The sequence below is a fragment of the Nerophis ophidion genome, linkage group LG03, assembly GCF_033978795.1.
Source record: "Nerophis ophidion isolate RoL-2023_Sa linkage group LG03, RoL_Noph_v1.0, whole genome shotgun sequence".
Taxonomy (NCBI): domain Eukaryota; kingdom Metazoa; phylum Chordata; class Actinopteri; order Syngnathiformes; family Syngnathidae; genus Nerophis; species Nerophis ophidion.
This window is the reverse complement of record NC_084613.1, coordinates 38,406,454-38,427,813: the sequence shown is the minus strand read 5'-3', so window position 1 is coordinate 38,427,813 and position 21,360 is coordinate 38,406,454. Positions and strand designations below refer to the sequence as shown.

General features: G+C 44.7%; 1 protein-coding gene across 2 annotated transcripts in view; it reads left to right on the top strand.

The window, feature by feature from the left end:
• The first annotated feature begins 250 nt into the window (after nucleotides 1-250).
• LOC133549560 (synapse differentiation-inducing gene protein 1-like) overlaps nucleotides 251-21,360 on the top strand; it is a 173,609-nt gene continuing 152,499 nt past the window's right edge. The window contains exons 1-2 of one of the 2 annotated variants that reach the window (XM_061895086.1): nucleotides 251-325; nucleotides 417-540. The gene's annotated coding sequence lies outside the window, so the exon portion shown is untranslated. Of the gene's footprint in view, nucleotides 541-21,360 lie in introns of both variants that reach the window. The other variant, XM_061895085.1, reaches the window with a different exon arrangement.

Below are 21,360 nucleotides of genomic sequence, written 5' to 3'. Positions count from 1 at the left end.
TGTAGTGGAATTTCTGACTTTATTTTGATTAATTTATACCATATTTTGAAGATCTGTCAAAAAGGCTAAGAGGTCTGCTCTTTTCTTTTTTTCTATTCAGAACCAATGGGATATATTGGGGAAAGTTCAGTTTGTGGCCACTCTCACCATTCTAAGAAATGTTATGACTGTTTGTTATGACTAGGAGATCCAGGATTATGTTGGTGCCAGCAGTGGCAAAAACAACTCGACCTTGACACATGACGAAAACATAAAAAGCCAGTGGACCAAGAGAAGAGAGATGATTGGCATGTTTTTCGTTTGATCCTGCTTCCTCTGGAGGACGGTATCTGTCTGCATGGGCAATTTAATCCAACTTGTACTATTTTAATTAATGGGTAAATAAAACTTTTATACTAAAACCACTTTGTCTGCAGTTGAGTTTCGGACCATTCCACTACAAAGTGGCGTCACGAACAGGATGGTCCAAGAACGCTGCAGGTCGAGACCGCTCCCGGTCCTCTCTCAGGCAGACGGAGGGTTACAAACGCGCATTTAAAGGTAAGCAGTTTTGTTTGAAGTGTAAAAGCTGTCTGTCTGGAGATGATCGGAATGGTAAGACTTATTACTGAACCTGTTTTTTGATTAAAAAAAAAAGATAAGTCTAGCAGGTTCTCCAAAAACAACCAGTGATTGGGTATATTAGGTTGTCTTATATGTGATTATATTGTCTGTGTGTTCGTCTGAAAACTTGTGATACTTGTTATAATAATCAGAAAATACAATAGAATTGTGGTGGTTCAGGAGTGTGTTGCACAAACGATTTGATACAAATACATTTTTAACCTCTTCCCCTCCTCTGGCTAACAACAGAGGGGGGTCTTCTTCTGCAAGTATGCCAGTTGAGTGTAGTTGGGTACAGCTAAAGTAAAGGCATTGTTAACTAAATGGCGGTACTTTTGACTATATAAAAATTGTTACGTTTGTGAAGGTGCGACACATCTGTCTTTGTGGAGCTGTAGCGGTATAAAAGCCAAATTTTTAGTGACCTTTCAGTGACTCCGTTGGAAGAGAGACTGAGATGATGTTTGTCACAGCAATCTGATAAGTGGGCTACAGTTAGACGGATGGAGATCGGGTTCCAGACAGTAGAGCTTTGGTGAAACTTGGTGATGCTGTTTGGTACTGACCATACACGTGAGTGTAGAGTCGGCGGGTGACGACCAGTGACTCAATAGAGCCTTAGGCTGTGTGCTGTGGGGGTCAGGGAGGTAACGCAGGGTCTGCTCCGCTGGACGGGTTAATCGCCGTTAATAAGTAAGAAGGGACCTGTGTTGGTGTTTGAGACAGCCGGTTCACAAAAAGAACGCGTGCATAATTGTTTAGAGTTGTCCCGACATTGGGTGGGTAGTATTTTGTTAATGTGTATATAAATTGGTGAATATTGAGAAGTGTGTTGGATGTGGAGTGATTCAATGTTTGTTGGTACATTTGTATAAATGTGTATTTATAAACAATAATGCATGTACCTACGGGTCTGATTTGTTTTATTTTCCAATGCTCCCACTCTCCCTCATCCTCCCTCTTTGGCGCAGCGAGCTTCACATTTCTTTTTTTTTTCCCCCACATCCCTGCTGAACTGTAAAAGATGGGAAATTGTCCAAAATGTGTGTGTTTACGAAACGATAGACAAAGTTTATGTTCAGAAAGCATGTGAGTGAATGATCTATCCATCAATGTATCAATTTCCACTCATCCGAGGTCGTGTCACGGGGGCAGCAGCCTAAGCAGAGATGCCCGGACTTCTACCTACCGAGCCATTTGTTCAGCTCAGAGTGAATGATAAATGTTGTTTATTATTTTTAAGATCTGATATAGCACAGCTATGCTTCTGGGTGAGAAAAATAGTTGACTGTTGAGGTTGTTTTTGTTGTGTTGGCAATTCCGCCCGGTTGACTGTATGGGTGTGATTGGGATTATATGATATTGTAGTTTTGTAAAAAGGGTCGGAGAGTTTGACTACAGAAAAAAGGCTCTCTGTCTTTGTTAAAAAAATGTTGTTTGCGTGTGAAGCAATAATAAGAAGAAGTGGTGTGTGAGAGATAAGACATAGCTGGTTAACGATTACCCTCCATTCTTTTCCGAATATATTTTTGTTTAAAGTGTGAGAAAGTACACGGTGTGAATGAAAATACGAGAAGAGTCTCTGTTTGTTAACATTGAGATAAGATACGTGTCTTGGAAATAAAGGTGTGTGACGTGGTTGTGTGACGTGGGCCGGAGAGGTGTGTCACTGTTAGCATAGCATAGCGTAGCATATTTTAGATTAGCATAGGATTAGTTTAGCATTGAGCTAGGTTAGCAAAAATTAGCTTACTGAAGCCCAGTAAGGCTAGGTTAGCATTAAGCTTGATATTACTAGGTGTGTTTGGACAGCTGTTCTCAGTCTGTAGAGTATACCGGTAGTTTGTGCTTACTAATTCCAGTAAAATAAAAGGTATATGAATAAATAAACATTTAAATATTAATAAATAAAATTTGATTGTTGGACATTGAAGCATAGGTTGATTCATTGTTCATTTATTTTATGTGTTTAATATTATGTTTACACAGCCTTGAGCCTGTACTGATCCACTTCCTGTGTGGGAGTTAAGATACAGACGCACACACGCACACACATCATAGATTAGAAAACATTGTAGCTTTGAATTAATAGTTATGTAAACAAATAAATTAATAACATATTAAATTAAATATGATGAACATAAAATGTATTATTTAAATATATTGACATTTTAATTATTTTAAGAATAATCACAATAGAAGAAAATAAAAATGTATATTCTAAAATATTTTTAACATTTAACTGTGTAATCGGGTTTAATCAAAATATAGTCGACGTTTATAGTCACACCTGTTTGAATCATGGAGTCTGAGTCACAGGTTTGATCATGAACATACTTACAACATAATACATCAGATAATTTCATATATTTTCACATAACATTATGTCCGAAAAGGAGTAGGAAGAAGCAAAGCTTATTTAATCCTACCCCTTTCCCGGGTCAGAGCGTTTACAAATATATACATGCATTTACTGACCTTTTTATAGTATTATAGTAGAATGGCATCCGTGAATGAGTAATACTAATTTGAGCTCGAAAAACACATTTAAGCATATCAAATAATCATAGTTACTTATTACATACAAAAAACCGCTTAGAGACAAAAGTCTGATAGAAAGTATTCAGTAACAAATGTGTCCGCATCACTCAACGTTCTACAAAAGGAACCATTCTGAACTAATACGGCAGTTAGTGTCAGACTCGAATTTGAGGTACCTTAGACATGGTTAAGACCCTTTTGTTCTAATTAATGTCCGGGGGTACAATGTTACAGAAATAACAGATCAAGTAACAAAGGGGGGAGGAGTTATGATTCATGTAAGGGAAAATATTAAAAGTGAACAAATAACCCTACCAGTAGATCATCTTGAGGGTGTTGAAATTAAACTCACATTTTCCTCACAAATGTATTTCAAGGTAATTGTAGCATACCCACCAACCACAGCTAAAGACATTTTTCTTAATTAATTCTCAGACATCCTCAAACAGCACAATATGAAATAATAGCACGTTAAGGGGGACGTTAATCTGGACTGATTAAATAAGTTGCGTAGAAAGAAACGTAAGGATATTATAAACGGCTTCTACATGACACAAATGATAAGCAGCCCTACTAGAATTACGTTGGATACAAAAATCAAAGAGATCATCTGTAAATACACTAACACAAAACCCAGAAAGAAAAGTGAAATTAAAAGAAAGTAAAAATACCTTGGATTAATGAAACAATTTGGATTCTAATGAAAAATCGGGACTCAGCTGTCAAAATAGAAATAAAAACAGGTCTAAATACGGGCCGTATGATTTTTAAAAGTTGAGAAACAAAGTTACAATGCTTATACGAAAGTCTGGAGCTGACTTTCACTTACAACAAGTACAGACCAATTAGCCTTTTCACTGTTAGATCAAAAGGAATAGAAACATTTAAGTTATCAAAAGTGGCTTTGGAGCATTCAAAATTGCTCACATGGTCACTAAAGGTGGGCATTGTGTTTGACATATCAACTTAATGTGTACTATATTGATCCATTAGAGCATTTTTGTTGTAAATTGTGAGGTGTGTCTGTTAAAATCATGGTAGTTTTTACAAATGATGACAGAAGTGAATAAGAGCATGTATTGTCCTTGTGTGATGATGTAAATAAGTTGTGGTTGTCTGATCTGCCACCTTATCGTGGTAGAGGAGTTTGCGTGTCCCAATGATCCTAGGAGCCATGTTGTCCGGGGGCTTTATGCCCCCTGCTGGGGTCTCCCAAGGCAAACAGGTCCTGGGTGAGGGATCAGACAAAGAGCAGCTCGAAGACCTTTATGAAGATGACAAAGCATGAACCCAGATTTCCCTCGCCCGGACGCGGGTCACCGGGGCCCCCTTCTGGAGCCAGGCCCGGAGGTGGGGCACGATGGCGGCCGGGCACAGCCCGAAGAGGCAACTTGGGTCACCCCTCCAATGGGCTCACCACCCATAGCAGGGGCCATTGAGGTCGGGTGCAATGTGAGCTGGGCGGCAGCCGAAGGCAGGGCACTTTGCGGTCCGATCCTTGGCTACAGAAGCTAGCTCTTGGGACGTGGAACATCACCTCACCGGGGGAGAAGAGCCTGAGCTAGTGCGCGAAGTGGAGAAGTTCCGGCTGGATATAGTCGGACTCACTTTGACGCACAGCAAGGGCTCTGGAACCACTTCTCTCGAGAGGGGCGGTTCTCTCTTCTACTCTGGCGTTGCCGGCAGTGAGAGGCGACGGGCTGCGGTGGCAATTCTTGTTGCCCCCCGGCTCAAAGCCTGTACGTTGGAATTTAACCCGGTGGACAAAAGGGTAGCCTCCCTCCGCCTTCGGGTTGGGGGACGGGTCCTGACTGTCTTTGTGCTTACGCACCAAACAGCAGTTCAGAGTACCCACCCGTTTTGGGTACACTCGAGGGAGTAATGGAGAGTGCTCCCCCGGGTGATTCCCTTGTCCTACGAGGGGACTTCAACGCTTATGTTGGGAGCGACAGTGAAACTTGGAGAGGCGTGATTGGGAAGAATGGCCACCCATACTTGAACCCGAGTGGTGTTTTGTTATTGAACTTTTGTGCTCGTCACTGTTTGTCCATAACAAACACCATGTTCAAACATAAGGGTGTCCATATGTGCACTTGGCACCAGGACGCCCTATGCCGCAGTTTCATGTTTTGGACACTCGGGTGAAGAGAGGGGCAGAGCTTTCTAACGCTCACCACCTGGTGGTGAGTTGGCTGCAATGGTGGGGGATGATGCCGGACAGACCTGGCAGACTCAAACGCAATGTGAGGGTCTGTTGGGAACGTCTGGCAGAGTCTCCTGTCAGAAAAAGTTTCAATTCCCACCTTCGGAAGAACTTCGAACATGTCACGAGGGAGGTACTTGACAATGAGTCCGAGTGGACCATGTTCCGCACCTCTATTGTCGAGGCGGCTGATTGGAGCAACGTAATGCGGACGTTGTACCGATCCGTTGTGGTGAAGAAGGAGCTGAGCCGGAAGGCAAAGCTCTCAATTTACCGGTCGATCTGCGTTCCCATCCTCACCTATGGTCATGAGCTTTGGGTCATGACCGAAAGGATAAGATCATGGGTACAAGTGGCCGAAATGAGTTTCCTCCGCCGTGTGGTCGGGCTCTCCCTTAGAGATAGGGTGAGAAGCGCTGCCATCCGGGAGGAAATCAAAATAAAGCCGCTGCTCCTTCACATCGAGAGGAGCCAGATGAGGCGGTTCGGGCATCTGGTCAGGAGGCCACCCGAACGCCTCCCTAGGGAGGTGTTTAGGGCACATCCAACCAGTAGGAGGCCACGGGGAAGACCCAGGACACGTTGGGAAGACTATGTTTCCCGGCTGGCCTGGGTACGCCTCGGGATCTCCCAGGATGAGGTAGACGAAGTGGCTGGGGAACGGAAAGTCTGGGCTTCCCTGCTTAAGCTGCTGCACCCGCGACCCAACCTCGGATAAGCGGAAGAAGATGGATGGATGGATGGATGGATGGATGGATGTATTGAATATATAGTATGTGTTAGTGAAAGGGCAGTTTAGGACTTATCTTAATTTGATTACATGCTATATTATGATTATTTATTGATTAGTTATGAATTATTATGTATATATATATATATATATATATATATATATATATATATTTACACATTATAATTATGATTAATTAGTGTCGTAATTTTATTGCATGATTTTTGTATCACTTTAATTTAGGTAGCCAGGGACTGCAGATGGAAAGTAGCTATGATCCGCCTCCGCTTGGGAGGGTTTTTTGCTGGCTCCACTTTGGATGGGACTCTCGCTACTATATTGGATCCACTTTGGACTTGATTCTCACGGTTAAGTTAGATCCACTATGGATTGGACTTTCACAATATCATGTTAGATCCGCTCGACATCCATTGCTTTCGGTCCCCTAGGGGGTGGGGGGGTTTGCCCACATATGTGGTCCTCTCCAAGGTTTCTCATAGTCATCATGGTCGACGTCCCACTGGGATGAGTTTTTCCTTGCCCTGATGTGGGCCCTACCGATGATGTCGTTGTGGTTTGTGCAGCCCTTTGAGGCACTTGTGATTTAGGGCTATATAAATAAATATTGATTGATTGATTTAGAATATTGAGAAGAACACATAATTTCCAAGATATGATCCAATTTAAAAGGCACCAAGCCAGAGTAAGGTATGTTATTAAAAAACAAGAAAACACTATTGGAGAACTTTTTGTGAAACACTAAATGGAACTACTCCTTTAGGCCAAGTGTGGGGAATGATCAAGAGAATGTCAAGGGTCAGAAAAGAACATAACAATCATGTGATGAAAGATGGAACTAGGTGTGTGGTAGAAAATAAAGAAAAAGCAGAACTTTTAGAAAAAACATTTGTTAAAGTGCACAGTAATGATAACTTGAGAAATGTAGAAAAACAAAAGAGAGAAGAAACAAATAGTTTAAATTTTGGAGACATGATGAAGACAACGATAATAGCTTTACCAACACTATGGATATGACATTGTCTTACCAGAGTGGTAAATAATGTTCAAGACTGGGGAACGGCTTGGGGTTTAAGATTCTCTGTTGGAAAGACAAAAGTCATTAATTTTACTAAGAGGAAAGTACAAAACAAGCTCCAAATAAAAACTCTATGGAGAAAATATAGAAGAGGTACAAGTATTTAAATATTTAGGAATATGGTTTGATATAAACTTTAACTGGTCAACCCACATCAGCGAAATAGTGGGGAACAGTAAAAAGGTGTTAAATATAATGAGGGCTTTTAGCGGTAAAGATTGGGGGGCTGATAGGTTGACGTTGAAAACAATATATATCACTTTAATTCGATCTGTTATTGATTACGGATGCATTATTTACCAATCTGCTTCAAAAACATGTATTGGTAAAATAGACAGGATCCAGTCACAGGCTTTAAGGTTATGTTGTGGAACTACTACATCAACCCCAGTGGCAGCATTACAAATACAAATGAACGAAAAACCTTTGGACATGAGGAAAGATCAACTCTCAGCAGTTTATTGGGAAAATTGAAAAGGATCCAAGCAAGGACATCCAACTTGTCAAGTGCTACTAAACTGCCAAGAAAAAGAGGAGAAGAAAAATGAATAGTTTTGGGTGGATTATAGGAGACATATGTAATAAAGTTCAAAGTGATAATATTAAAGTTAGACCTACAGTACCAATTCCTGCAATACTACCATGGATGTATGATAACCCAAAGGTAAACATGCAATTACTAAAGAATAGAAACTTTAAATACAAACCCCGTTTCCATATGAGTTGGAAAATTGTGTTAGATGTAAATATAACAGAATACAATAATTTGCAAATCCTTTTCAACCAATAATCAGTTGAATGCACAACAAAGACAACATATTTGATGTTCAAACTCATAAACTTTTTTTTTTTATTGCAAATAATAATTAACTTAGAATTTCATGGCTGCAAAACATGCCAAAGTAATTGCAAAGGACATGTTTACCACTGTGTTACATCACCTTTTCTTTTAACAACTCTCAATAAATGTATGGGAACTGAGGAAACTAATTGTTGAAGCTTTGAAAGTGGAATTATTTCCCATTCTTGTTTTATCAATCAATCAATCAATGTTTACTTATATAGCCCTAAATCACTAGTGTCTCAAAGGGTTGCACAAACCACCACGACATCCTCGGTAGGCCCACATAAGGGCAAGGAAAACTCACACCCAGTGGGACATCGGTGACAATAATGACCCAGTGGGACGTCGGTGACAATGATGACTATGAGAACCTTAGAAAGGAGGAAAGCAATGGATGTCGAGCGGGTCTAACATGATACTGTGAAAGTTCAATCCACAATGGATCCAACACAGTCGCGAGAGTCCAGTCCAAAGCGGATCCAACACAGCAGCGAGAGTCCCGTTCACAGCGGAGCCAGCAGGAAACCATCCCAAGCGGAGGCGGATCAGCAGCGCAGAGATGTCCCCAGCCGATACACAGGCGAGCAGTACATGGCCACCGGATCGGACCGGACCCCCTCCACAAGGGAGAGTGGGACACAGAAGAAAAAGAAAAGAAACGGCAGATCAACTGGTCTAAAAAGGGAGTCTATTTAAAGGCTAGAGTATACAAATGAGTTTTAAGGTGAGACTTAAATGCTTCTACTGAGGTGGCATCGCGAACTGTTACCGGGAGGGTATTCCAGAGTACTGGAGCCCGAACGGAAAACGCTCTATAGCCCGCAGACTTTTTTGGGGCTTTGGGAATCACTAATAAGCCGGAGTCCTTTGAACGTAGATTTCTTGCCAGGACATATGGTACAATACAATCGGCAAGATAGTTTATGTATAGCTTCAGTCGTTCAACATTCCAGGGTCTCCGCTGTCGTATTTTACGCTTCATATTGCGCTACACATTTTCGATGGGAGACAGGTCTGGACTGCAGGCGGGCCAGGAAAGTACCCGCACTCTTTTTCTACGAAGCCATGCTGTTGTAACACTTGTCTTGCTGAAATAAGCAGGGGCGTCCATGATAACGTTGCTTGGATGTCAACATATGTTGCTCCAAAACCTGTATTGACCTTTCAGCATTAATGGTGCCTTAACAGATGTGTAAGTTACCCATGCCTTGGGCACTAACACACCCCCATACCATCACAGATGCTGGCTTTTGAACTTTGCGCCTATAACAATCCGAATTGTTATTTTCCTCTTTGTTCTGGAGGACACCACGTCCTCTGTTTCCAAATATAATTTGAAATGTGGACCCGTCAGACCACAGATTACCTTTCCACTTTGCATCAGCCCATTTTAGGTGAGCTCGGGCTCAGCGAAGCCAGGGACGTTCCATGGTGTTGTTGATAAATGGCTTTTGCTTTGCTTTTTAACTTGCACTTACAGATGTAGCGACCAACTGTAGTTACTGAAAGTGGTTTTATGAAGTGTTCCTGAGCCCATGTGGTGATATCCTTTACACACTGATGTCGGTTTTTAGTGCAGTACCTCCTGAGGGATCAAAAGTTCGTAATATCATCACTTACGTGCAGTGATTTCTCCAGATTCTCTGAACTTTTTGATGATTTTACGGACCGTAGATGGTAAAATCCCTATATTCCTTGCAATAGCTCATTGAAAAATGTCCTAAAACTGTTCGACAATTTGCTTACAAAGTGGTGACCCTCGCCCCATCCTTGTTTGTGAATTACTTAGCATTTCATAGAAGCTGCTTTTATACCCAATCATGGCACCCAACTGTTTCCAATTAGCCTGCAGACCTGTGGGATGTTCCATATACGTGTTTGATGAGCATTCCTAAACTCTATCAGTATTTATTACCACCTTTCCCAACTTCTTTGTCACGTGTTGCTGGCATCAAATTCTAAAGTTAATAATTATTTGCAAAAACAAAAAAAAAAAATGTTTATCAGTTTGAACATAAAAAAAAATAATAATAATAAAATAAAAAATAAAAAATGTTTATCAGTTTGAACATGGTCTTCACGGTGGCAGAAGGGTTAGTGCGTCTGCCTCACAATACGAAGGTCCAGCAGTCTTGGGCTCAATCCCAGGCTGGGGATCTTTCTGTGTGGAGTTTGCTTTCTCCCACCTCCAAAGACATGCACCTGAGAATAGGTTGATTGGCAACGCTAAAATAAATTGGCCCTAGTGTGTGAACGGGAGTGTGAATGTTGTCTGTCTATCTGTGTTGGCCCTGTGTTGAGGTAGCGACTTGTCCAGGGTGAACCCCACCTTCCGCCCGATTGTAGCTGAGATAGGCGCCAGCGCCCCCCGTGACCCCAAAAGGGAATAAGCGGTAGAAAATGGATGGATGGAGTTTGAACATCAAATATATTGTCTTTGTAGCATGTTCAAGTGAATATGGGTTGAAAATGGTTCGCAAATCATTGTATTCCGTTTATATTTACATCCAACACAATTTCCCAACTCATACGGAAACAGGGTTTGTTGTTACCGGATAGAAAAATGGATTGAGATATGATATATACAGATGCATCAAAAACTATAAATAGTAAGGTAGGAGCTGCAGCAGTTATCCCACAACGAAAAATAGTATAATATAAAAGAATCAGCGATAAACTTTCTGTTTTTATGGGGGAATTGGTAGCAATTTATATGGCAATTAACTGGATAGAGGAAAACAAAGTAAGGAAAGTAGTTGTGTGCTCTGACTCCAGCAGTGCATTGATGAGCATAAAAAACATAGCAACAGAAACTAGACAAGATTTAGTTCATGAAATACTTCAGACAATCTACAAAATAAATAAAGCGAGATAAAGTGGTAACATTTATTTGGGTTCCTTAGAAGATATATTAGAATTGAATTCAGATCACATAGGATATAAAGCAATATACACATATTTAAAAAACACTGGGTTAAATAAAATAATATAGAGTCCACATCTCGGTCCACACTCTATTACAGTAGGTGGCGGTAATGCACACTAGAAGCTTGCTTGCCGGAAACAACCCCCCACCTCCGGAATCAGTCCCCGCCTACTCCCCTTGACTTGAGCGCGAAATTAATTTGAGCGGAAGACAGAGGAGTGAAAGGAGCTCTTTAAAGCCCGGGAGAATCTTAAAAAGCTTACATAAAACAAGGAAAACTTACATGTAGAACATTCGCCGTTGTTTTCGATGATATTGTCCCGGACCAAGGAGTCGATGTCTGGGTTTTTTGGCGGAATCAAGCCTTCTCCTCAGCCTGAAATGGAAGATTGTCTCCGGCGGCAGTTGACGGCGCTCGCTTGGTTAAGGGACTCCAGCGAGCCAGAGGTGTAAAGGGAAAATCTGTAAGTAAATATATATATAAATATATATATATATATATATATATATATGTATATATATATATATATATATATATATATATATATATATATATATATATATATATATATATATATATATATATATACATATATATATATATATATATATATTTTGTGGAATTCCCATCCCATTCCACAAAATTGACCCCAAGTCAAACAGATGGCTTTCACACTAAACCCTCTTTTGTTCCCTCTTAACCATTCCCTCTTCCGGTCTTAGGTCCTTTCTGGTTAAACTCCACCCACTTCCAGGTTAAACTCCACCCACTTCCTGGTTAAAGCTCCACCCACTTCATGGTTAAACCCCACCCACTTCCGGTCTTAACCACCCCCTCTTCCGGTCTTAACCACACCCCTTCTGTGTCAAACCACACCCTCTTCCCGTCTTAACCACACCCTTCTGGGTCAAACCCAACCCCGCCCATTTCCGGGTTAAGCCCACCCATTTTAGGGATACGCCCCGCCCCTTGACATTTGACCCCATCAATCATATTTGACAAAAGGTGTCCCCTTCTATTCTCTCCCCCGTTTTGCCTCCCTCAAAATCCCGGGCCGGACCAGGTTTTGGTGGATCAGGGACTGCTTACATTCCAAATTCACCATCACCCGGTATGTACTCCTTTGTACCCTTACAGGGACGTAGTACGTCTACCCTGGATCGGGGGCCTTTGCTGGAGGCCCGGTAACCCGCATCACCTGCCCCACGGAGCATTCCCGGCGCACACGACCGGGCTGTCCGCGCCCCCAACACACTGGCCCTGGCAGTTGAGGTGCCTTCTGCGAGGGAAGCCCCCTCTCTGCAGCGCTGGTACCTGTAACATGCAAACGGCACCTGGGTTATATCCCTGTGCCCCCCCCCCCCCTGTGTGGTGTGTGTGTATGTGGATTTCTCAGTGTGCCTGGGTGGGGAACCGGTTCCTCTTGACCGGGGGTCTTGGTCCTTTCCGTCCCCCCACAACGTGGGGCGAGTCGATGGCGGGGCGCTGAGGTAGGTAGTGCGGCCGTCCTCGGGGCTGCCTCCCGCTTCACCGCCAGGTGTTCCTCCGCCAACTTTACTGCCGCTTTAACGTCCAGGGGACTGTGGTACCTCACCCAGGCTGAGGTCCTGGTTGGGATGGCGTCCAGAAATTGTTCCAGAATGATGGCCTCCAGCATCTTCGTATCCTTGCCGTTGGGCTGGAGCAGCCGGGTCGCTGCGTCCCTCAGCCGGTTGGCGAACACAAACGGCCGGTCGTCTGGCTCCAGCCTCATTGGCATAAACTTCCTACAGTGGTGTTCGGGGCTGCAGCCGACTCGATGGCATACTGGAGGTTGGCATTTTACAGGCGGGCGGCTGCCGGGAGACTCAACCCCGCCCGCTGTGCCTCCTCTACCAGGAGCGGCAGAAGTTTTGCTCCCCATCCGTCTTCCGGCCATCTGTTTGCCCCTGCTGTCACCTCAAAGACATCAAAGAATGTCTGGGGCTCCTCACCTTCTCTGTTTCTGCTCTGTCCATCAGGGTTTTAAGCACCTGTGTTTGTTGCTGGGTCGCTGCTGACACCTGGGCCAGCACTTGCCCAAATGCCTCGAGGGGAGTTGGTGCCGACATTTTCTTTGTGCGTTCTTCCTTGTTGGGTGCCACTGTGGAAGGTCTCCGACCCGGATACCCTCCTGTGTCACGGACACACCACACTCTGCTGAGTGGTTACACTTTCTTTTAATGTTTCCCACACTTACCTACTCAGTGGCCTAGTGGTTAGAGTGTCCGCCCTGAGATCGGTAGGTCGTGAGTTCAAACCCCTGCCGAGTCATACAGAGGAGTATAAACATGGGACACATTACCTCCCTGCTTGGCACTCAGCATTAAGGGTTGGAATTGGGGGTTACATCACCAAAAATGATTCCCAGGCGCGGCACTGCTGCTGCCCACTGCTCTCCTCACCTCCCAGGGGGTGATCAAGGGTGATGGGTCAAATGCAGAGAATAATTTCGCCACATCTAGTATGTGTGTGACAATCATTGGTACTTTAACTTTATACAGCTCAATGAAATAGTTCACAACGTCTCTTGGCTTTTCAGCTCAATCGTATCGTTCGCAATGTCTTTGGCTTTCCACTCCTCCGTCCGTCAGTCTCTCCCTCCTGCCGCCAACCATGTCATGATCGCCACCGTTGCTGATAAAGGAACAGGTGATTAGATTACTCGTTCCAGCTGAGGTATCTGCTCACCTGTTTGCTGCTTCATTATTGGCTCCTGCACATGCCGTGCCCGCAGGGAACTCGTAGCACACGCCCCTCTCCACAAGCAGTAATAAGATAACATTTAGATTGTTACTGTGACTCATTTAGTAAGATGACATCCAAGCTCAACAGAAATGAAAGACGGTCGGCAAGAAGTCGAAAGGACACTTTTTTATTGCAGTCGATCCTACATCACAACATTTCAAGACACTTTTTCAAACCAATCAGACACTTTTCCGACTTAAAAAAAACCCTATACATCTGGTTTAACTACATTTACAAAATTAAAATGTCTTACATAACAATCATGCTTTGTCACGAGGTGTGGGTACTGGATCCGGTGCTTTTTTTGGCACTGACTGAAACCAGTTATCATAATTAGCTCGGTTCCTCGCAATGTACTTTGTAATATTAATGTGTTTTTGCTTCACTTTCATTTGTAGTTTAATATTTTTGAAAAAAACAAACAAAAAAAAACAAACTATTGGTCTTTATTTTTACTCCATCCTCTTTGGGTATCTGTTTTTAACTTAATTGCCTCCATGGACCCCCATCACATATTTTCCAGATGGAAAAAGAAAGGAGTTCATGGTTTTGTTTTACACAATACTAAGAAAATAACACTGCTTTGTTGTAGTTAAGTGTTTTTATGTTAAATCAATAAATTGAAAAAACATGTTACTTTACAAATGATTGGATATTGTTTTGATATATTCGATTACCAGGTAACAGGATTACTGTAGCAATTTAAATATGAAATATACCCAACTCTATTTGTCAGAGATGTTTTGTAATATTATTCTGTGATATTTGCACATAAAGAAATGCTACTACATCAGTTGAAGAATATGTGAAAATTATTTTATAACATGTTGTGGTTGAGATCTCTATTACAGAATGATTAGCACACTGAAGATTACATTTAATTAATTAACAGGTAGTTTCAAACATTGCCATGCAGAAAAATTAAAAGAACAATAACATTTAATGTACAGCACATCAGAAGCATTTATTCAGGTATAAATATCACAGATTACAGGTGGGACAAGCTCCAGCTCCCACGCGACTCCAAAAATAGATGGAGAAAATAGATGAAAAGATATTATCAAACATCTTTGACAATACATGACCATAACAGTTCACATTTTGTGTTATGCTTGCGTGAAACTGTTATTCAAACATGGAAGTGTCGCTCCTCCTCTAAATGCCTGTGCTCCTAAAGCAGGAATACAAATTCAACACCAACACACAGTAGACTTTTTTTATTTTTTATTAATGTCATTAATTAAATCATGTTTGTCCTTTTTGTGATGAACTGTTTTAAAAAAGCATAACGTTTAAAATACATTTTATTAAAACAAATTAATCGTCCGTTCAGTGTTAAAACTTGAAAAAGATCTGTCTAGGATACACAATGTGATTAATCGTGATAAATATTTTAATCATATGAGAGCTCGTTTATATATACACGCACATACATACATATATACAAATCCAAGTGGGGCAAAAAAGTATTTAGTCAGCCACCGATTGTGTAAGTTCTCCCACTTAAAATGATGACAGAGGTCTGTAATTTTCATCATAGGTACACTTCAACTGTGAGACACAGAATGTGAAAAAAAAAATCCAGGAATTCATATTGTAGGAATTTTATGATAAATAAATAAATGAATGAGTTGTACTTGTATAGCGCTTTTCTACCTTCAAGGTACTCAGAGCGTTTTGACACTACTTCCACATTTACCCATTTACACACACATTCACACACTGATAGAGGGATCTGCCGCCGTGCAAGGCGCTAACCATATATATATATATATATATATCCATCCATCCATCTTCTTCCGCTTATCCGAAGTTGCGGGGGCAACAGCCTAAGCAGGGAAACCCAGACTTCCCTCTCCCCAGCCACTTCGTCTAGCTCTTCCCGGGGGATCCCAAGGCGTTCCAAGGCCAGCCGGGAGACATAGTCTTCCCAACGTGTCCTGGGTCTTCCCCGTGGCCTCCTACCGGTTGGACGTGCCCTAAACACCTCCCTAGGGAGGCGTTCGGGTGGCATCCTGACCAGATGCCTGAACCACCTCATCTGGCTCCTCTCGATGTGAAGGAGCAGCGGCTTTACTTTGAGTTCCTCCCGGCTGGCAGAGCTTCTCACCCTATCTCTAAGGGAGAGCCCTGCCAAACGGCGGAAGAAACTCATTTCAACCGCTTGTACCCGTGAACTTATCCTTTCGGTCATGACCCAAAGCTCATGACCATAGGTGAGGATGGGAACGTAGATCGACCGGTAAATTGAGAGCTTTGACTTCCGGCTCAGCTCCTTCTTCACCACAACGGATCGGTACAGCGTCCGCATTACTGAAGACGCCGCACCGATCCGCCTGTCGATCTCACGATCCACTCTTCCCCCACTCGTGAACAAGACTCCTAGGTACTTGAACTCCTCCACTTGGGGCAGGATCTCCTCCCCAACCCGGAGATGGCATTCCACCCTTTTCCGGGCGAGAACCATGGACTCGGACTTGGAGGTGCTGATTCTCATTCCGGTCGCTTCACACTCGGCTGCGAACCGATCCAGTGAGAGCTGAAAATCCCGGTCAGATGAAGCCATCAGGACCACATCATCTGCAAAAAGCAGAGACCCAATCCTGCGGTCACCAAACCGGAACCCCTCAACGCCTTGACTGCGCCTAGAAATTCTGTCCATAAAAGTTATGAACAGAATCGGTGACAAAGGACAGCCTTGGCGGAGTCCAACCCTCACTGGAAATGTGTTCGACTTACTGCCGGCAATGCGGACCAAGCTCTGGCACTGATCGTACAGGGAGCGGACCGCCACAATAAGACAGTCCGATACCCCATACTCTTTGAACACTCCCCACAGGACTTCCCGAGGGACACGGTCGAATGCCTTCTCCAAGTCCACAAAGCACATGTAGACTGGTTGGGCAAACTCCCATGCACCCTCAAGAACCCTGCGGAGAGTATAGAGCTGGTCCACAGTTCCACGACCAGGACGAAAACCACACTGTTCCTCCTGAATCCGAGGTTCGACTATCCGGCGTAGCCTCCTCTCCAGTACACCTGAATGAAACTTACCGGGAAGGCTGAGGCGTGTGATCCCACGATAGTTGGAACACACCCTCCGGTCCCCCTTCTTAAAGAGAGGAACCACCACCCCGGTCTGCCAATCCAGAGGTACCGCGCCCGATGTCCACGCGATGCTGCAGAGTCTTGTCAACCAAGACAGCCCCACAGCATCCAGAGCCTTAAGGAACTCCGAGCGGGCCTCATCCACCCCTGGGGTCTTGCCACCGAGGAGCTTTTTAACTACCTCAGCGACCTCAGCCCCAGAAATAGGAGAGTCCACCACAGATTCCCCAGGCACTGCTTCCTCATAGGAAGACGTGTTGGTGGGATTGAGGAGGTCTTCGAAGTATTCCTTCCACCTATCCACAACATCCGCAGTCGAGGTCAGCAGAACACCATCCGCACCGTACACGGTGTTGATTGTGCACTGCTTCCCCTTCCCCGAACTCCTCCCATGTCCAAGTTTTTGCCTCAGCGACTGCTGAAGCTGCAGACCACTTGGCCTGTCGGTACCTGTCCACTGCCTCCGGAGTCCTATGAGCCAAAAGGACCCGATAGGACTCCTTCTTCAGCTTGACGGCATCCCTCACCGCTGGTGTCCACCAAGGGGTTTTAGAATTGCCGCCCCGAAAAGCACCAACTACCTTGCGGCTACAGCTCCGATCAGCCGCCTCGACAATAGAGGTGCGGAACATGGTCCACTCGGACTCAATGTCCAGCACCTCCCTCGTGACATGTTCAAAGTTCTTCCTGAGGTGGGAATTGAAACTTTCTCTGACAGGAGACTCTGCCAGACGTTCCCAGCAGACCCTCACAATGCGTTTGGGCCTCCCAGGTCTGTCCGGCATCATCCCCCACCATCGCAGCCAACTCACCACCAGGTGGTGATCGGTAGAAAGCTCCGCCCCTCTCTTCACCCGAGTGTCCAAAACATAAGGCCGCGAATCCGATGACACAACTACAAAGTCGATCATAGAACTGCGGCCTAGGGTGTCCTGGTGCCAAGTGCACATATGGACACCCTTATGTTTGAACATGGTGTTTGTTATGGACAAACTGTGATGAGCACAAAAGTCCAATAACAAAACACCACTCGGGTTCAGATCCGGACGGCCATTCTTCCCAATCACGCCTCTCCAGGTTTCACTGTCGCTGCCAACGTGAGCGTTGAAGTCCCCCAGTAGGACAAGGGAATCACCCGGGGGAGCACTTTCCAGTATTCCCTCGAGTGCTCCCATAAAGGGTGTGTACTCTGAACTGCTGTTTGGTGCATAAATACAAACAACAGTCAGGACCCGTCCCCCCACCCGGAGGCGGAGGGAGGCTACCCTTTCGTCCACCGGGTTAAACTCCAACGTGCAGGCTTTGAGCCGGGAGGCAACAAGAATTGCCACCCCAGCCCGTCGCCTCTCACTGCCGGCAACGCCAGAGTGGAAGAGGGTCCAGTCCCTCTCGAGAGAAGTGGTTCCAGAGCTCTTGCTGTGCGTCGAAGTGAGTCCGACTATATCCAGCCGGAACTTCTCGACTTCGCGCACTAGCTCAGGCTCTTCCCCCCCAGTGAGGTGACGTTCCACGTCCCAAGAGCTAGCTTCTGTAGCCGAGGATCGGACCGCCAAGTGCCCTGCCTTCGGCTGCCGCCCAGCTCACATTGCACCCGACCTCTATGGCTCCTGCTATGGGTGGTGAGCCCATTGGAGGGGTGACCCAAGTTGCATCTTCGGGCTTTGCCCTGCCGGGCCCCATGGGAACAGGCCCGGCCACCAGGCGCTCGCCATCGTGCCCCACCTCTGGGCCTGGCTCCAGAGGGAGGCCTCGGTGACCCGCGTCCGGGCGAAGGAGATCTGGGTCCATGTTTTTTCTTCTTCATAAAGGTCTTCGAGCTGCTCTTTGTCTCATCCCTCACCTATCAATCAATGATCAATCAATCAATGTTTATTTATATAGCCCCAAATCACAAATGTCTCAAAGGACTGCACAAATCATTACGACTACAACATCCTCGGAAGAACCCACAAAAGGGCAAGGAAAACTCACACCCAGTGGGCAGGGAGAATTCCCATCCAGTGGGACGCCAGTGACAATGCTGACTATGAGAAACCTTGGAGAGGACCTCAGATGTGGGCAACCCCCCCTCTCTAGGGGACCAAAAGCAATGGATGTTGAGTGGGTCTAACATGATACTGTGAAAGTTCAATCCATAGTGGCTCCAACACAGCCGCGAGAGTTCAGTTCAAGCGGATCCAAGACCGCAGCGAGAGTCCCGTCCACAGGAAACCATCTCAAGCGGATCAGCAGCGTAGAGACGTCCCCAACCGATACAGGCGAGCGGTCCATCCTGGGTCCCGACGAGCGGTCCATCCTGGGTCTCGACTCTGGACAGCCAGTACTTCATCCATGGTCATCGGACCGGACCCCCTCCTCAAGGGAGGGGGGGACATAGGAGAAAGAAAAGAAGCGGCAGATCAACTGGTCTAAAAAGGAGGTTTATTTAAAGGCTAGAGTATACCTAGAACCTGTTTGCTTTGGGAGACCCTACCAGGGGGCATAAAGCCCCCGGACAACATAGCTCCTAGGATCATTGGGACACGCAAACTCCTCTACCGCGATAAGGTGGCAGCTCAGAGAGGAGTATATATATATATATATATATATATATATATATATATATATATATATATATATATATATATATATATATATATATGTATATATATATATATATATATATATATATATATATATATATATACTGCTGCTATTGTTGCTGCTGCTATTGCTACTGATACTGCTGCTATTGCTGCTGCTGCTATTGCTACTGCTACTGCAACTGTTGTTGCAATAGTACCAAATAAAACAAGCAAAAAGTGCACAGCGAGTAATTCCTTTAATGCTGAGTGACGACCCCTATTCAGAGGGCCAATACGGAAAAAACTAAACAGTAATAACCAACGAGTTGGATGAGTTGGAATTAACCTACAAATTCCCCGATGAGTTTCAAGCTTGAAGAGGAATAAATAACTCTCCAAGCGAAACCACACTGTGTCCACCTAACCATTGACCAAAGGATAACCACCATTTGGAGGGAAAGGACCCTGCTGGTGAAACCAAACCCCGGTCAGAAAAATAAAAAAATATGTATTTATTTATTTATAAATAAATAAGGAAAATGGACACACAGGAACTTGTAACCCTCAGAGGGATGTGCTCTCCTGCACAATCCTCCTTCACCAAGAGGGCCAATAAGCTTGGCTCCAGTGTCAACCTGTTAGGAGAGAGAGCCCTGATTGACAAGTTGAGGTTCCTTGAGGTGGACTATGAGAGGGTCAGTGATGCAGGAGATGACTATGCTGAAGCCCTCAATGCGGTGAAAGGAACCCAGGATGAAGAGGACAAGGCAAAAGAAGAAGCAGCCTGCATAGCGAAGAATACAGCTGAGTGCCTCCGTAAATCCACAGACACCATTGAGCTCATTCAAAAATTAATCTGGACCAAGTTTCCAGTGCACAGACTAAGATGGACCAAGTTGAGGGCTGCAACATAAAGAAGTTACAAAGGGCTGATTTTGAGCTCAACAGACATGGCCTGAGAGAGAGGATCGATGAGCTCGAGCGAAGATGCAGGAACCGGGATGCTCTTATCCCATATGCAAACACAAAGATGCTCAAGGAGAAGGTCCGAGCTCTGTGGCTGGGAGGATAGCTGGCGAGACCCAAGATGCACAGAGTCATCCGAGGGAGATATGGATGACGAAGTCCGACAAAAAAAGAGTCTGACAGGGCGCAGGACGTGCTCAACCCAGTTGGTCTCACAGAGCCTCCATTTCGCGGTCCCAGTCCCAAAGAAGAACTTCCTACGGGCAGCATCACCCAAGCTGCTCCATCCAATCCTCTCCTAACAACCATCTCAGCTTCAGGTGCAAGAGTCCAGGCACCTAGTGGACCAGTTGGTGGCAGCACTTGGACCACATCAAATGCCTATAGCACACCGCTGATGACTCAGAGTGCTCCCCGGCACATCCCTGGAATGTATCCTGGGGGTTACGGCTACATAAATCAGTTCCCCCTCGAGAGAGAGCACGTCTCCCCACATTTTCTGGTGACATAACAGACTATTACCTTTGGAAGGCTGAGTGGGGAGAACTGGAGCAATTGGGGAACCCACTGAGGACAGTAGGTGTAACAAGGTTCCATCTCCTAGCTAGCCTCAGTTAGAAAGTGAAAAAGGACCTAGTCCTGTCCAGCTGTGCGTCTGCTGAGGATATGTTCCAACGCTTGGACAACAGATATGGGAATAGGGCAAAGATTGTCCAAATGATTGTGAGTCAGGTGCAAGGCCTGCCCCCTGTAAAAGGAAATAACCCTAGGAGAGCAATTGATCTGATCCAGACGGTGGAAAGGGCCCTAAGCAACCTTCTCATCCTGGGTGAAGAGGACGTTATGAAAAATCGTCTTGTGGCACACTCTATGTAGAGTAAGCTACCGAACTTCCTAAAGGAGAAGTGGGTGGATTACATGAATGAACCTACCAATGGTTTCGCCCATCAGAACCACTTTGAGTGTCTTCTTCAATTCCTGAAGAGACAGGAGGTAATTCTTGAAGAGCTGG